Source organism: Nannobrachium achirus, assembly GCF_963921795.1.
Source record: "Nannobrachium achirus genome assembly, chromosome: 19".
NCBI lineage: Eukaryota > Metazoa > Chordata > Actinopteri > Myctophiformes > Myctophidae > Nannobrachium > Nannobrachium achirus.
The window spans coordinates 32,353,663-32,370,785 of NC_137826.1; the positions used below are offsets into that span (position 1 = coordinate 32,353,663).

General features: G+C 40.5%; 1 protein-coding gene and 1 long non-coding RNA gene across 3 annotated transcripts in view; both read right to left on the bottom strand.

Moving 5' to 3' along the window:
- Positions 1-17,123, bottom strand: part of ksr1a (kinase suppressor of ras 1a) — a 59,520-nt gene that overhangs the window by 33,199 nt on the left and 9,198 nt on the right. The gene's annotated exons all lie outside the window — the stretch shown is intronic.
- On the bottom strand, positions 4,189-9,262 carry LOC308304411. Its single transcript, XR_013963062.1, has 3 exons — positions 8,680-9,262; positions 7,256-7,393; positions 4,189-5,733 (listed from the first exon to the last, which is right to left on the bottom strand). It is a non-coding gene; the product is annotated as an uncharacterized lncRNA (long non-coding RNA).

The following is a 17,123-nucleotide window of genomic DNA, read 5'->3' on the forward strand; positions in this document are numbered from 1 at the left end:
AGGGAAACAGTGGAAGGGCCTCTCTCCACATACACACCCATTGTAACTTCAAACTCCATTTTAACCATGATAGATTGATTAAAAACACCCATTATTTTTTCTGGTGACTCAAACTACCCTCCTAATACGTGAGCAGGCCGTGTTTTATCCATAACTTTTTTTCATTTATTTTTTATAATTATTTGGGAAAATGGAAAAAATTCAATACAAAAAACGAATTATTAAAAATAAATGAAAAAATCACACCCGTGTGAAGTGGAGCTGTGTGTGTGTGTGTGTGTGTGTGTGTGTGTGTGTGTGTGTGTGTGTGTGTGTGTGTGTGTGTGTGTGTGTGTGTGTGTGTGTGTGTGGATCATGTGTACCGATTTTTGTGACATTTGAAGAAAATATGTAGGAAAAGGAGCAAAAAGTGTGTTTTGGAGAAAATTCAAGATGGCGGAAAATCTATCATGGCGCAAATGGGCGTGGCCTATATGGGGAGATGCGTCATGACCCAAGGAATCCAGGGAAAAAATATTTTTAATTTTCCGACCTACGGTTCAAGAGTTACAGGCCAAAACGTAAAGTGGGGTGTTATGGCGCCACCATGCGGCCAAATGACACAATTATTTTTTATTTAATCCTTGAAATCATTATGAACCTCCTCTCCAAGTCTTGAAACTCTAGCCCCTATGGTTTGCGAGAGACAAATAATTGAATGTGAGTTTTTGCGATTCCCATTATAAGTCAATGGGGAAAATTAATTCACTAATAAATTAATATCAATTAAACTATTGAACCTTTCTCTTAGCAAGTTACTAGCCCACGATTCCCGAGTAAGCCGGTCGATTTGACATATGGCGCGAGTGTGTGGTGGCAAAACTGTGGGACTAGTAGCGTGCTGAAGTTTAGGAAGTTCAGGCTACATACACACAGACACACAGACACACAGACAGACAGACACACAGACCCACACAGCCACGTATAGGGAGCCTGTGCTTCACACAGCTCCAAAAAGTTATCGAAAAAACACAGCCTGCTCACGTATTAGGAGGGTAATATGAGTCACCCGAAAAAAATAATGGGTGTTTTTAATGAATCTATCATGGTTAAAATGAAGTTTGAAGTTACAATGGGTGTGTGTGGGGAGAGGCCCTGGGCCTGGAGGGCCTGGTAACATTTACATCAAATATCTAAATATTGAATCAAGCTAAGTAAAAACTGTTCAGGGTGTTAATAAAAGCCTGATTAGACGAATTACCAAAAGTTGAAATATCCCTTTAAACGTTATGTTGGTTTGTTTACTGTTGAGTGAGAAAACAATGTTGCACATTAAGTTAATCATCTGGGGACCCCCCAAAATAATTAGGGGGTCCCGACCCACAGGTTGAGAACTACTGGCGTAGCGGACACATTTTTTATGTGTCACGACTCGAGAAAAAAGTCACATTTTCTTTCTTTTAACTACATAACTACATATGTACATTGATTTCTATGATTTTTTGGAGGAAATGAAACGTAATAAATACAATAAAAGATTATAAAAAATAAATGAAAAACGTTATCGAAAAAACACGGCCTGCTCACGTATTTGGAGGGTGTTGTTTTCATTGAATCTATCATGGTTAAAATGGAATTTGAAGTTCTAATGGGGTTGTATAGGACGGTCCTGGAAGGGGGCAACATGGGGGAAATGAATATCAAATATCTAAATACTGAATGAAGAAATTCAAAAACTGTCCTGGGTGTTCCCAAAAGCCTGATTAGACGATAAAATGACAAAACGAAAGTGAAATATCCCTTTAAGTATATGTTGATGTCTATACTTTTGTACTTTTACTCAAGTAACATTTTGAACACAAGTTCAAACAAGTCCGTAATAAGAGTATTTTTATATTGAGGTGTTGCTACTTTTACTTAAAGGAGTAGTTCGCCGGTTTTCAACCAAGTCTGTGTTCTTTTAGTCAGCTATGTTCATGCTAAAATGCGTCTATTTCCTTACATTACTGTTCTGTGGCCGCTAGGGGTCCATCGTCTAGCTACGTCATAGACTATTTTGGCCAATGGAAAGCCTGGGTTCCCGAAGCTATGACGTAGCTAGACGATGGTCCGTAAGCTACTGAAACTACAATGGGATTTGACCCGGTGCGGTTGCCGTAGCCCCCCCTCAACACTAGCTAGCATTAACACAACAACAACAAACAGTATGGTTGTTTCAGACACGTTTTCTACTGACATAGGGACTTGCTGGCAGAATCTTCGTTAGAACTACTTTTTATATGAACTGGAGTAGGCTATACATTAGATTAGAAGAAGGAAAAAAAAGAAGAAAAAAAAACAGCGACGGGAACCAGAGAGAAAAGACGTGCGTCTGCCAGCTGGGACTCCACTACGCTAACATCATACAGACACACTGTTGTATGACCATTCTCTGCACCCAAGTTATTCTGCCCACCTTTGTTGGGCAGAATACTACTACTTCTTGCTGCTAGGATCCCTAAATTGAACTGGAGGAGACAACCGAAACACAATGGTATGTTTCATTCATGTATAACTTGTTTGTGTATGTGTGTCATCATCAATGTGTCCTGGCATACACGTTCTTATTTTAATCCCAATTACTGAATGTAAAGCCTGTACGTTTTCTTTAGAATATGTATGATGGCACTGATTTTACTAGTATTTCACATTAGGAGTCCACTAGTACTGTGGTTCTCAAACCTTTTATTTTCTAGTACCTCCTACGTGTCCATTTGGTTCCATTTGTACACTCTGACAGAGATGGAAAAAGGACAAAGATACTTGAGTAAAAGTAGGCTATCAATACTGCAATATAGAAACGTTCTGTAAGAAGTAAAAGTACTGGCATCAAAATATACTTTAAAAGTACAAAATGTTTGAAAATGGCAGATCCACAAACTCACAACACATCGCATCAACGCATTGTGAGCTTGTAGATCATCTATTTTCAGATAGCCTGGGTAAGTGGGTATAAAATAGGGCTAAAGTTGATTAATTAGGTTTTATAATATAATCATTTATGTGCAAAGTAACTGACATTTTCAAATAATTGTAATGGAGTACAAGTACTATAAAGTACAAGTACAGAAAGCTGGAAATATTCAAAGTACAAATACAGTACAAAGTACAACATTTTACAAGTACTGCTTACACCACTGCTCTCAAAAAATAGAGAGCACTAGTAGGCTACTATTTAGGTCTAGCAGATCTGTCTCTGGTAATATTTTTGTAATATTTAATATTTGTATGTGCATGACAAAAATGTACACCAGGGGTAGGTAACCTTAGGCACGAGTGCCAACATTGGCACAGGGGAGGGTGGGCACACTAGCAGAAGTGTGAGAGACAGGATTTTTATTTCAAATATATATTTTAAACATGGTCAATTAAATGAAGTCACCTAATTTGCAGCAAATTACATCCTGCACAACTCTGACTGGGGAGGGAGTCTGGGAGATAAGTGACTAATTGCTAAGCTGGTATGGCGATGAACCCTTTGTGAGTGACAGAGACAATGCAACATGTTACAGTCTTTTCTTCTTCTCACTGCAGGCACTGCAGTATCGTTTGGAGTGTCCTGGAGAGTCGTCGCAAGTGGAGAGTCGACGTCTTCTTACCCTGGCATCATTATATTGTATTATACATAACAAATGCATAGAGATGTGAAAATATCGGATCCTTCCCTTGTCATAATATATAATAAAATAGATTCAATACATTTGATTTTCCTTCTTTTCTGTTTTTACTGTATTGAGTGCTGTGTGAACCTGCTATTTGTAACACAGTAAACACAGTACAATCAAATTGTCGATTGTAGCCTGTGCAGTTTAACAAACACAGTGGCAAGTACTTCTGTTTCAGAGCATTACTGTAGTCCAGTGGTTCTCAACCTTTGAGTCTGGGAGTTTGAGCTTGTAGATCGGCTAGTTTCACAATATTTATCTGTGGAACGGAAACAAGCGGATGTAATACTGTACCTCAACTCCTACAGTCTAAGTGCTTATCAGGGTGGGGGTCCCCAGTTCAGTTGCTTTGGGGGTCACGGCTTGAAAAGGTTAAGAACCACTGCTCTAGTCCAGCAAATAATGGGTGATAAAGGCAGGCATAAAAAAAGACTTGAATGACATCTAAAATATGACAGTTTGCAAGGATTAAACCAAAAAAGCTCATGACAATGTAATAGCCTATATTGTTTTTATTCACAATGTGATTCTTTGTTCGCCTGTAGTATGCCTTTTTGGTGTGTGGAGTCCACCTGAAATTGAAACAGTTATTGTTCTAAGAGTTTGTGCTGTCATACAAAGGACAGGTAGAATGGAATGGATGTATCTTTACAGAAGGAAGGTAGCTTCATAGATACTACTGACAAAGACATGGACAAAATGTGTTGACTGCAAGCATGCCTCGTTCTCTCATGCCAGTGTAGGATGAGTAGGATCTCTGCATGTATTAAGGTACGTGTATGAACATATAAATGTACACAACATGCACTTCAAATAGCACAGGTAAGGGTCAGTCTAAATAGTATAATATATCAAAAACATTTTTACATTGAAAGTATACACACAATGCCAGGTCTACAAATGAACCTGGCATAGGTTCCATACCATGTTATCTAAATTACATTTTAACCTTTGCATAAGCCTGCAAGGGCTAAGGTGGAGTCTGGGACCTGTGTAGCTCACTAGCTCTGGTCCATAGCGTTAGTGGAGTTCTCCCTAACTTCGCTCCGGCTTGGCAAAACCGGAAAGCCGTCTCGTCTGGTCAGAATATAACAAAAACTGTTTCGCCCCTCACCAAACCAAAGGTATCAGTGGGGTGTTGAAAGCTTACTCTACTTAGTGAACGCAATCTGAGCCCCCACCACACGCTTAAAATATATTTCTAGGGCGAAATGAAAAATATTCCAACAGATGGAGACATAATTTCTATTTTTTTAACAGAGCATTAGTCTCGTTGGGTGTTATTCAGCTCTACGACGTTGGAACCATAAAGAGTGTCTCCATCCGGTGGAATATTCATCATTTCACCCTTGAAATGTATTAAGTGTGCGTGGTGGGGGCCCAGACTGCGTCTACCAAGGAGAGTAAACTTTCACTCCCCACTGATACCTTTGGTTTGGTGATGGGCGAAACAGTTTTTGTTATTTTGGGACCAGACGAGACGGCTTTCCAGTTTTGCCAAGACGGAGCGGAAGGTAGAGGAACATAACGTTAGGGAGAACTCCACTAACGCTATGGACCAGAGCTAGGACCTGTGGAGCGTTGTCCTGGATGGATTAGGGAAGGTTTGAACAGCTTCCTTGTTAGCTGATATAATTTAGCAGAAACTTAGTCTGCAGAAGGGCACGCTTCTTGATAAAGTATAATTATTTTGCTCCCTAGTCCTACGAATTGGAACAATTATTCTCACACTATTCTCATCTTGTTTCCCAATTTGACTTATTTCAATAACAAGCTCACAATACTCTCCGGCCATCAAATGACAGTCTATCAATTCTCAACAGAGGCAAAACTAAATTTGCAAGAGGGGTTAGAGTAGTGTTAGTAGTCTAATATTTTTTAAACAAGATCATTTCGATGTATGCATCAAGATTGTGTGTGCTGCCAGGTTGGAACTGTAAGTTCCACTTCTTCCGCATCTCTTCTGAAGGCGATGTAGACAGGACTGCGATGTAGGACAGGAAGCGCAGAATCGCATGCATTTGAGCACTGTGGAAGGCTTCAACAGCACCTGTATGAACATAAATGTAAACAACATGCACATCACGTAATACAGGTGAGGATACAATAAATATAATTGAAAAAGGAAGACTGAGGTGCAAGTTCGTTCTACAGTTTGGGAGCCAGAAGTGAGAAGAGTCTGGGACGTGTAGTTCTGGTCCAGAGCGTCAGCGATTCTCACTGATGCTCTGACAGGCGGGTGACTCAAAGACTAGACAAGGATTTCTTGTTTGAGGGCTCAACTTCAGTCAAAATAAACTAAACTACTTTGCTACTCACCTAACCAAAGGTAGTTTTGCGTTGTTGAAAGTCTATTCTCCTCGGTGGGAAACCTCTCAGCACCCCACCCACTCTGTAAAATACATTATTTTTGTCATGAAATAAAATGCATCCACGTCAAGCCACCGCAGACAACCTGGAAATAAGCGGCGGTCAGAGTTGGATGCGTTTTATTTCATCACAAAAATAATGTATTTTACAGAGTGGGTGGGGTTGAGAGGCTTCCCACCGTGGAGAATAGACTTTCAACAACACAAAACTACCTTTGGTTAAGTGAGTAGTAAAGTAGTTTAGTTTATTGACCTAAGTTGAGCCCTCGTAGGGGTATAGAAATCCTGGTCTAGTCTTTGAGTCAGCCGCTTGTCAGAGTGTCAGTGAGAATCGCTGACACTCTGGACCAGAGCTAGGACATGGTTGTCCCGGATGTTTTAGGGTTCTGACATGTTCCCTGTGTTAGCTGATCTAATTTAGAAATTTAGCAGACACTTATATCTGCAGAAGGGCTGCACGATTCTTGTAAATTATTATTTTTCTCCCTAGGAATTGGAAAATTATTCTCACACTTTTATTTTATTTCCCAATTTGACTTATTAAAATAACAAGCTCATGACTTAGTGTACAGAGCAGGCAAGGCAACATTAGAGTTGAAAGAGGCTTTAGAGTAGTCTAATATTGAAAAATTAGATCACATTGCTGTATGAATCGAGAGAGTAAATAATATTCCTGGGAGTTCCTAGTAAGCTGCTTCTTCTACGGCATCTCCAGGGGTTGACACTAAGGTCTCAGAGGCACTTGCCCATCGGGCAAGTACAGGTCATGTTCTACTTGCCCGAAGGTAATGCCCACTTGCCCGAAAAGTAAATCGTCCATTATAAAATGATAGGTACGATTTTAATTACCGCAATTTAACACTTATTTCTTTACTTTCTGGGGCTGTGCGATAAAATGTCATACCTCAATACCTCCGAATCCAAATACCAAATACTTTAGCTATGATTGAATATGTCTATGGTTTCACACTTGTTATTTTATATTTTTTAATGTAGCAACAGTAAAAACAGCACATTATAGGTAAATAGTGCTCTTATTTTACATTCCACAGACCAGAAGACACAGCGCACTGGCCATGTTCAGGTGTTTAGACAGATATCTCGTGTTGTGTTTATAGACATTTGTGTCCCCTCTCAAATGAGCGCACTTGCCCTGTCGGGCAACCTGAAAGCCAACTTCACCTGCCCTGACGTTTTATTTACCTGCCGGGGGCAGGTGAGCCTTAGTGTCAATGCCTGATCTCTTCATTCAAAGGGCGATGTAGACAGTTGTACCGCTGTCTTCCCGCAGGACTGCTATGGACATCATCTTGGACGGTGGATTATGTGATGTGTCAGCACCTTATGCAATTATAGACAAAGAGGAGGAAAAAAGTTTCAGGGTAAACAGATTTTTTACAATGACATTTCAAAATGTTGCCATAGCTTTTACCCCATTTCTAGTAATCACACCATGCAATAATGAGAATCCTAAACCAGTTTGTTAAAAAAAAAGAACAGATCTATAAGCTAACAACAGTAACACTGCATTTTACCATGTTACATATTTCATGTAATGTTGGGGGGTTGCTCTCGGGCACAAACCTCTTATCTCCATATTTAAACAGTTTTTTGTTTGTAAGTTTAAACCCTACTTTATAAAACAGTGTAGTACAAAAGAATAAAAAGTAACTGGCAAAAGTGCTGGATGATTACAATTTAGGCATTTAGCAGATTTTAATCCAAAGCGATGTACAATAAGCAGGTAATACAGTATATCAATATAATAGGATAATGTCAGTACATCAACAACAATATAACAAATGCATAGCAATATCAATCTAGAAAACAATAACATTTAGACCACGCACATCAGTAAAAAACATTTTTTTTTAAAACAATGCGATCTAGCTTCATGTATGGTCAATGAGGGAAGGGGAGTGTTACAGTACTGCTATGTGTTTTAATGGAGTTATGTGGATTCAGTTTGTTTATGAGTTTGTCTGAATAAAATATATTCTAGTGATTCACACTTCACAGTTGTAAGTACCCAACGTTTGGTTGCCTACACTAGGAATCAGAGTGTAGTATCATCATCATCATCATCTTTTATAATAGCTCACGTTACATCATAATTACTGTGCAGCCACTGGGGGAGGGGTTGTTTGTCGATTCATATACATTATAATACAGTCCCCTCTGTTGACTTTTATCTCACCACTTTTGGGTGCCCCGCACATTACATTACAGAGATTAGCATCGCTAGCAATAACAATAGCCTAAAAGTAGTCCTACCTCTTGAAAGAATACACCTTGATATGAAGGCTCTCCACCCATTAGATGGGAACAAAATAAGTGTTATGCTGCATTCACACTGCAGATATATAGTTGAACGTTTTGCTTGCTTGGTCAATGTTATCTCAATGGAAACCAGCTTTAAAGATACAGGACACACACAGAACGAAGGTTTGGAAGCTTTAAAGCTGGTTTCCATTGAGATAACATTGACCAAGCAAGCTAAACGTTCAACTATATATCTGCAGTGTGAATGAGGCATAACAAACATGAATCAAGTTGCAACCTTTGCTTGTACATTATACATTATGTTTCGTAGAGTGGCATTTTAATTCCAAACATACAGTACATACCTATGTTCTGCTTTACAAGGGACATTTAGCTTTGCATTGTGTCCATCAATCCTGCCATTACATCTCGGTGGAAGTCATCTGTTGTGAAATGTTTACTAATCACTACACAACCGCAGATTCATGTCCCATCGTTCTGCAGGCAGCAGCAGCACCCGGGGCTCGCTCCGTCGCTCGGCTTCATTCAATCATAACACCACGGTAAAACAACAATGCCATGTTGTTTCACCGACACAGTTGCACACGTTTCAAAACTTCTACAACTGCTCAGCATCACTGCGGTCATAACATCCCATCTTCTTACTACGTGACTTCCAACCAACAGCAACAAACAAACTAAAACAGCAACGCAGCGAGGATGTTATTATGGTTACGCTGTTAGCTTAGCTTTGGCTCTCTTCTCCAAGCGCTGCTTGCGCAAAGGATTATGGGTGCTGGAGGAAGTGAGGTTGGTGCTGTAGGAAGTGAGGTCATAGCTTCGCGTTTCCCAAAAAATGGAAATGTACCACAAAAATAAATTTCTTTTTTGTTTTCCAAGTTAGAATATGATAATATGGGGTTACAAAAGCCCTTGAAAACGACCGGAGCTCCCCTTTAAGTAAAAAACAAACCAAAAAAAAACATTTGAGTACTTTGTCCGCCTCTGCTGATTTCCTCATCATGTAGTCCAGGTCCGTTGGCTACACTAATGGTTCTCAACCTTTTCAGGCCGCGACCCCCAAAATAACCATATTTTAACTTGGACCCCCCACCCTAACGAGAGTTGAGGCATTACATTTTGCATGATTCTATTGTGAAAATAGCAGATCTACATGCTCACAACGAGGCGTTGTGAGCATGTAGATTTGCAATTTTCACAATTTCTGCCTCTAATATTTGTCAATTTGGCCAATGTTTACTTTGTCATTTTAGGGGTATAAAAAGTCCTTAAATTGTCCCTTTAGAAATGTGCAGATACCCTCTACACGCTTAAACTTTATGTTGGTTTGTTTACTGTTGAGAGAGAAAACAATGTTGCACATTAAGTTCATCATCCGGGGACCCCTCAAAATAATGTGGGGACACCCCTGGGGGGTCCCAACCCACAGGTTGAGAACCACTGGGCTACACTGCCCATGCAAGGGAAAAAGTGGGAACACAGAGCCGGTGCCAGTGTTGCTACAATCGCTAGCATTGTGTTTCCCCTGTAGCCTTGTTTGAGCCACATTCTCCATTGTCTCCTCGGAGGCCTCCGACAGAGAGACAGACACAGCGGTTGCTGTGTCATAAGAAGCAGCCCAGCTGATTGGCTTTCAATCCCCCCGACCCCTCCCCCCCGACCCTCCTCTGTGCAGAAGCTCTTTGCGCGTCATTTGATTTTCTTTAACAACCAACCCCTCAAAATGCGTAGGAAGAAAGACGTCTAAATATAGACACAGCCACAATAGCTCACACCATGAGTGGCCGGCGAACTCTTTCCAACACCGCAAGAAAGAAAACAATGATGCTTTCCTATCTAGACAGTCAACAATACACTTCACAGCTGGAAACGATATTCACTGACAAGGAGCCAGCATAATTCAGGGTTTGTGTGCAATATGCACTGAGAAGCTAAAATTATTATTTATTTATGAGAACCATCACACTCACATGATGTATTATGTTAATTCTATCTATGTATGGCCCTGGTTACGCAGTTGACAAATGCAATGTAGTAGTATAGGGGTTCTCAGACAAGCACTTGGAAATGTAGGTATTACATTTCGAAGCATTTTTAGACAAAATATGTAGATCCACAGAATTTCTTGACCCGGCGACCGACGTGATGTTTGGTAACAGTCTGGACTGGTTCTGCAGCTGCTGTCTGTCGGCAACGTTATCGCGGTAATGCAACTCCGCGAGGGTACAGATTTAACCACCCGGACTGAGTAATAATAACAAAACACATTGCACTGCACCCGTCTCACTCTTGGAGGTGTGAGTGTGTGTGCGCGCGCGTTTGTGTGTATGTTTTCTCATGCCAATAAAGCCGTTTGAGCCTGTGAGGAGTCGAGATGTCTTCTTCACCAGTGGTTGCAATGACGTTCCTTTTTTCCCGTTTCTTGCTAAAAATATATTTCTTGTTGGGACACATTGTTTCAGAACCGCTGTCTGTAATTTTCCTCACTACTGCCACGGTTGACAAAAGTTCACCACGGGAGTTCATGCGTACGTACGTTTTTATCGGTTTTAATCCGTCGGGTTGATTGTTGTCCGTAAGGTTACGTACAGAGACAAAAACGGAGAGACCTACGGAGCTAACGGATTAAATCACTCTCCCCCTCCGTTTCTAGTGTAGACTTGCGGTCCTTATGTATTACTTACTGCATGGTACTTTAGGAGAGCTGTGTCTGACAGACAGACTGAAATACAGAGAGATATACAGAGAGATGGAGAGAGAGAGAACACATCAGACAAACTGGCATTAGCATGTGAAAAGACAAGTACCAGTTAACACTCCATTTGAGAGGCCAGTACCATTATCTTCTCACTAGCATGGCAGACAGAGGGGGGAAAAACACAAACTGTTCAAGAGGAATAATAAAGCTCTCCCAATGAGAATATAATGCGAGTTCAAGCCTCTCTTGATTGTACTCAAGTGCAATATGGGAGTGTGACAACTGCTTTGACCCCTCACAATTCAGTCAAACTCATCACGTGAATTGAATTGACGTGGCTCTCTCTAGTGGTAATTATACATTTCTCATTGCAACTCAGTTCTGCTGTGAAACAGTGCATATTGGCATCACAGGTAAACCACCATTGGTTGTGGAAGAAAGTACTCAACCACAGTACCTGAGTCAAAGTATAGATACGGTCTGGTCAAATATTACTCAACTAAAAGTTCAAGTTGCTCGGTCAAATCTGTACTTAAAGTAATTGAGTACTTTAACAACAAAAAAAAAGAAAGAAAAAAAAAAGAAATGTAAAACGTTTTCCCAAAAGTAAATGTTTTTATAAATACTAAAGTATTCAAATGTACAAATTACAAAGTCAACTTTCTGGTTAATAACAATGCATGACTGTATTATAATTCTCCAGAAATATTCAGATTTTCCAGAACTATTCAAAAAATATATAAATAACATTGGAAATAGCAGTTCTACAAGGTGACAATGTGTCACACCACTATGCGTTGTAAGCTTGTAGGTCTGCTTTCACTATATTTAAAATAGGGCTTAAGAGGTTAATTCATAATGTACGTTTCCCCTTCCTGGAAATGTAGTCAAAAGTACAATATTTGTCTGTGAAATGTAATGGAATGAAAGTAATACAAATACTCAAGTAAAGTATAGATACTAAAAATAAATTACTTAAGTACAGTACTCAAGTAAATGTATAGCTTGTTACTGTCTACCACAGACCACTATGGATACCTCTCTCAAGGCAAAGCAAGCCACGTTTACTTGTATAGCACAATTCATACACAAAGGAAATTCAACATGCTTACACAAGGTCTATTTTAGCTAATAGCCTACTTGTGGCTAAACCTGGCATGCATGATTACATTTGGATCTACAGTCCAAAAGTGCACGCATATTCTCATTCTGCCTAGAACTGAGATCCACTGCTGAATCAGCTACATTAATTTGAGCCATGTGGTAACAACACAACTGGAAACCCAAGAAGGACTCTGGGTAGGAAGAAGTGAAAGTGGTTACATACAATACATAGGATGTGGTTTTAAAAATGAAGATATCAGATGCTGTTGGAGAAAGTATCATTTACTTCACTTCCACTTAAAAAATTAAGAAATTGTTTATTTCTGACTTTGGCTTTTCATTTGACAACTTTTAAATGATTACCACTATTGGCAGCCTACAAATATGGATATGAATGTTTTTAATATGATAAATAGGTGCCTGTAATATTTTTTTTGTCTAGTTGTATATGGTATGTTTGGTATCTAACCACCTGCTAAGCTGAAATGGCCCTTTCTTACATTCAAATCGCTTGTAAAAAATAAAATGTGGGGTTGAGGTTGTGGCTTTGGTTTTATGGTATTGGATAGGCTTGACAAATGTCGCCAATCTATTAGTTTAACCTTGAGCCCCAGCATCCATATTATGGGGCAAACATTCGCCAAAAATGACAGATCTACAAATATTTGCCATTGTAATAAGGAATTTATTGGAGGCAATTGTCAATGAATCAATAGCACAAACTTGTGTCATGCTTCATCTTTGCACTTCCTGTTAGGGTTGTACTATCATGTAGTATCAAAATGTGGTCTAGAAACCGGTCTGGAGTCTGGTCTCCACAATTTTGATGGTATACTATGTCTTGCCTGCAATTTAAAAAAAATAAAACCATCAGTTCAAGTGAAGTGGTGCATTTGAGCAGCTATACCCTGTGTGTGTGTGTGTGTGTGTGTGTGTGTGTGTGTGTGTGTGTGTGTGTGTGTGTGTGTGTGTGTGTGTGTGTGTGTGTGCTGAGCTTTGTTGGCTGCGCATGCCAATATGTTTACAAATGCATTTGTGTGTCTAGGCTGCTCAACAGCGCCACTTGGTCACCCAGCGGTATTGCAGCTGTTCGTGCTGCACCACACATAGGGACATAGGGACACACTGGGCCCTATTTTGACGGCGCAAAAAAAAGCAGTTCTTAAGGAGATTCCACCTTAAGAGATGGAGGTGTGAATAATTACCATCTTCCTATTATGAGTGCGGTATTGTGCGCACTACGGGAAGGCGATGAGCGCGAAAGTCCCTGAGTTAGTCATAGGCGTGTTTGGCCGTTAATTTAATCAAACGATGCAGCGTGGCGCCTGTCATTCCCTTTAAGAACCTTCAGAGCTGCTCTAAAGGACAATGACAACAACAAACATCCTCCCCAAATGTATTATTATTATAGAGTAACAAAGTCATGACGTCACTCGCTCATCCCCCGGTTTACGGAAGTCTCTGCGATATTGTCGGGAGGTGGCTCTGTATGGTTATGATAAGTCAGTCATTAAATTTGATACAGTCTGTTTCTGGTGAAAATGTAACTAATTCGGCAACAGTAACATTAGCATTTTCTCACCATCAGTTGATTCTTCATATCCATATGAGTCAAACCGCTGAGATCATTTGTTCATGTTGTTGGAACACAGTTCTTATATGGTGCGATATGAAAAAAGTCTATGGGAATATAGAATGGGGGGGGGGGGGGGGGGGGGGGACCAGGTAGGATGTGTAAATTACGTCAAACTTTGTTGCTCTATTACAATGAATGTTACAAGGGTGGTGGGTGTATGCACACGTGGCTGTGTCATGTAATGTCCTTTACACAGGTCCATTTGGTTTCATTTTACACTCTCAGGAGTTACAGATCTAACAGGGTCATTTGGTTAACTACTCTCTGTCATTTAGATGGACCACCTGGAACCCCCTCAATGATCACTGGAGGTCCACGGACCATTGGCAAATGGATTGAAATTGGAGTGGGAGCGCTTTCATTCATGCGTGGTCATCACCATTTACCGTTTGCTATATTTTGTACGCAATACAGTCACGGCTGATGTCGGAAAAGAAAGTAGGCTTTCCAAGTAATATGAGTTTTTTATTTATTAAAAAAATCGTTGAGAATTGAGCGAGATATGGGTCATGATGCCAAGGTTGGTCAGGTGGTCAAAATAGATTCGTTGAGCACACAGGACGCACAGATCTATTTGAAGCCACATCTCTGTCAATTCTAAGGCGCCAAATAAACATTTATTTTTGCTCTAAACGGTAAGCCCTAAGTCAAGGTTCATAATAGCATGTCACCACATTGCGCCCCTTATTTAACATTATGAACACTCCCCCATGCGTTAAACATGCTGACGACTCTTAAAAGGTTCCCTGGCTAATACGACAAATATGCCTTAATACATTATAATTGTCCTCTATAACTACAATGTAAAATTAAAAACACCTTTAATATTGTATTTCTTCTAGAAATAGCTAATCTTTTACTCAATAGGAGAAATGCCTGTCGCAAGTTGATGATGTCATAAATGTCATGTGTCATGTTTATGGCATGCATGTGCAAAAAAAACAAAACACAAACATATTTGAAATATTGATTTGATGCTCATATTAACCATAAGAAGTATTACGTTTGTTTTTATTTGCACATGCATGCCATAAATTCCATAGGGATAAATCACAAATGACATTTATGACATCAACTTGCGACATTGAGTGAAAGATTAGCTATTTCTAGAAGAAATAAAATATTTAAAGTGTGTTTAATTTTACATTGTAGTTATAGAGGACAATTATAATGTATTAAGGCATATTTGTCGTATTAGCCAGGGATCCTTTTAAACCATAAGTGTTTGCGTTCATAATACCAATTGCGTATACAATGGTGCCGTTATCACTTTATTGAAGGTGGAGTGACATGGCCAAAACAGCTAATTAAGGCTATCAAATTAGCCAATTTTCTTTAATGATGTCATGTACCCCCATGTTAAATGACCCAATCAAATTAATTTATTGTAGTTACTGTACTGAAAGTAGTACTTTCTGTACAGTAACTGAAATAAATTAATTTGATTGGGCTAATATGGGGGGAGGGGCGGAGTCGATTATCCATATCATTATCTTTTGAAACTGCCCCAAAAAAAGCTGTCCGAGGTGTGTTTCCGACTTTCTAAACCAACTTTAAAACTATCAGTTCTAGGGGTAAAAATTATATAGCATTCGCTATAAAATCAATGGTTAGAGCGGTAAAAAAGTACATGTCTTCTTCAAAAAAGGTGTCAGAGATTAGTTACGAGGGTCAACACGCTTCTCCCCGTCTATGAGACGGTTTTGTCGGCCATACCCTGCTGTGTCTTCCCCTAAACCTGACTGGAGGACCTGGCCGGGACACCGGAGCAAGCTTAGAATGAGCGTCCAGCGATCTCCTCCTCCTCGGCAGCTCTGAGCCCTTTTAGAAGACATATGTCCTGCTGTCTCGGAGGACTGAGGTCCGTTACGAGGGTCAACACGCTTCTCCCTGTCTATGAGACGGTTTTGTCGGCCATACCCTGCTGTGTCTTCCCCTAAACCTGACTGGAGGACCTGGCCGGGACACCGGAGCAAGCTTAGAATGAGCGTCCAGCGATCTCAGCAAGACATATGTCCTGCTGTCTCGGAGGACTGAGGTCCGTGGCTCATACACTCTGTGTGTGTAGCCTGTGTGTGTGTGTACACACACAATAGCTCTCCAAAATAGCCTTGCGGTGCGGCGCTGCTACACGCTAACAACAACTCATCACGTTGTGCGCGGCACGGCACGACGGACGAAGTATACATTCACTGCTAACTGATACGGCCCCGCCTCCTTTTCAGACTGTTTGAAGAAACACCACGTGACCTACTGTATCATAATGTTAAATTTCGGCCGGTGTCGCCACTCCTTTAAGGAATAAGACCTCGGTCAAAATAGGGCCCACTAAGTCAAATGTAGGAAGCGGCTTCACCGCTCCAAAAAGTGCAGCTTTAAATATATAAATATATCCACAACTTTCCAACATCCCATCGTGCATTGCGCAGAAGGCGAGCGGCATTTCCGGCATCGCAGCCGAGTGTGATCTACAAGCTCACAACGGTTGCATCTGCGATGCGACGTGAGCTTGTATGTCTGCTGTTAACCGGAAGTGTCCAGCAGATAATGCTACAGTAAAGTCTTGCGGAAACAGGTGGATATGATATTTTACAATTTACACCCCAGCCTATAACATAATCATCATTGGAGGAAGATTCTTTTCAAAAAAGTGTACAGGAAGTGTTAAAATAATTTTTTTATGTGGCCACACCCACGTGTTCATTAAGTAGACCTGGTTGTCAGGTGGGTGGTGACCCAGCTGAAGTTAGCCACACCACAGTGTGCTGTATGGTAAAAAAGGGGAGGGGATGATTTTATGATGTCATTAAATCTGTGCATTTCAATTGGGCCTTTTGACTCAGAGGCTTTCAGCTTTCAGGAAGTAACCAAAAACACACAGGGAAGACATATTTGTATTTTGGGGAGCTTTAGCTTTTAAATGGTAAATGGTGCATTCAAAAAGCGCTTTTATCCAAAGCGCTTTACTGTACTTTGTGCATTACATTCATCCATTTACACACACATTCATACAGCGTTGGTGAAGGAAACCATGCAAGGCACCAACCTGCACATGGGGAGCAATTAGGGGTTCAGAGTCTTGCTCAAGGACACTTTGACACTAACTCTGGGGGAGCCCGGGATAGAACTAGGAAGCTCGCGGTTCCCATCCGGCCGCACTACTGGCCACTGCCGCACTGCTGACTATATTTGATAGTATAGTCATTGGAGACTTTAAACGGAAAACAGGAGATAGAGTAGGGGAGTGACATGCAGCAAATGGTAAGGCCAGCCCAAGAATCAAACTGGAGAACATGTGGTACGTGGCATTACCATTCGGCTGTCGGATCGTCTAATTGTAGACCCATTTT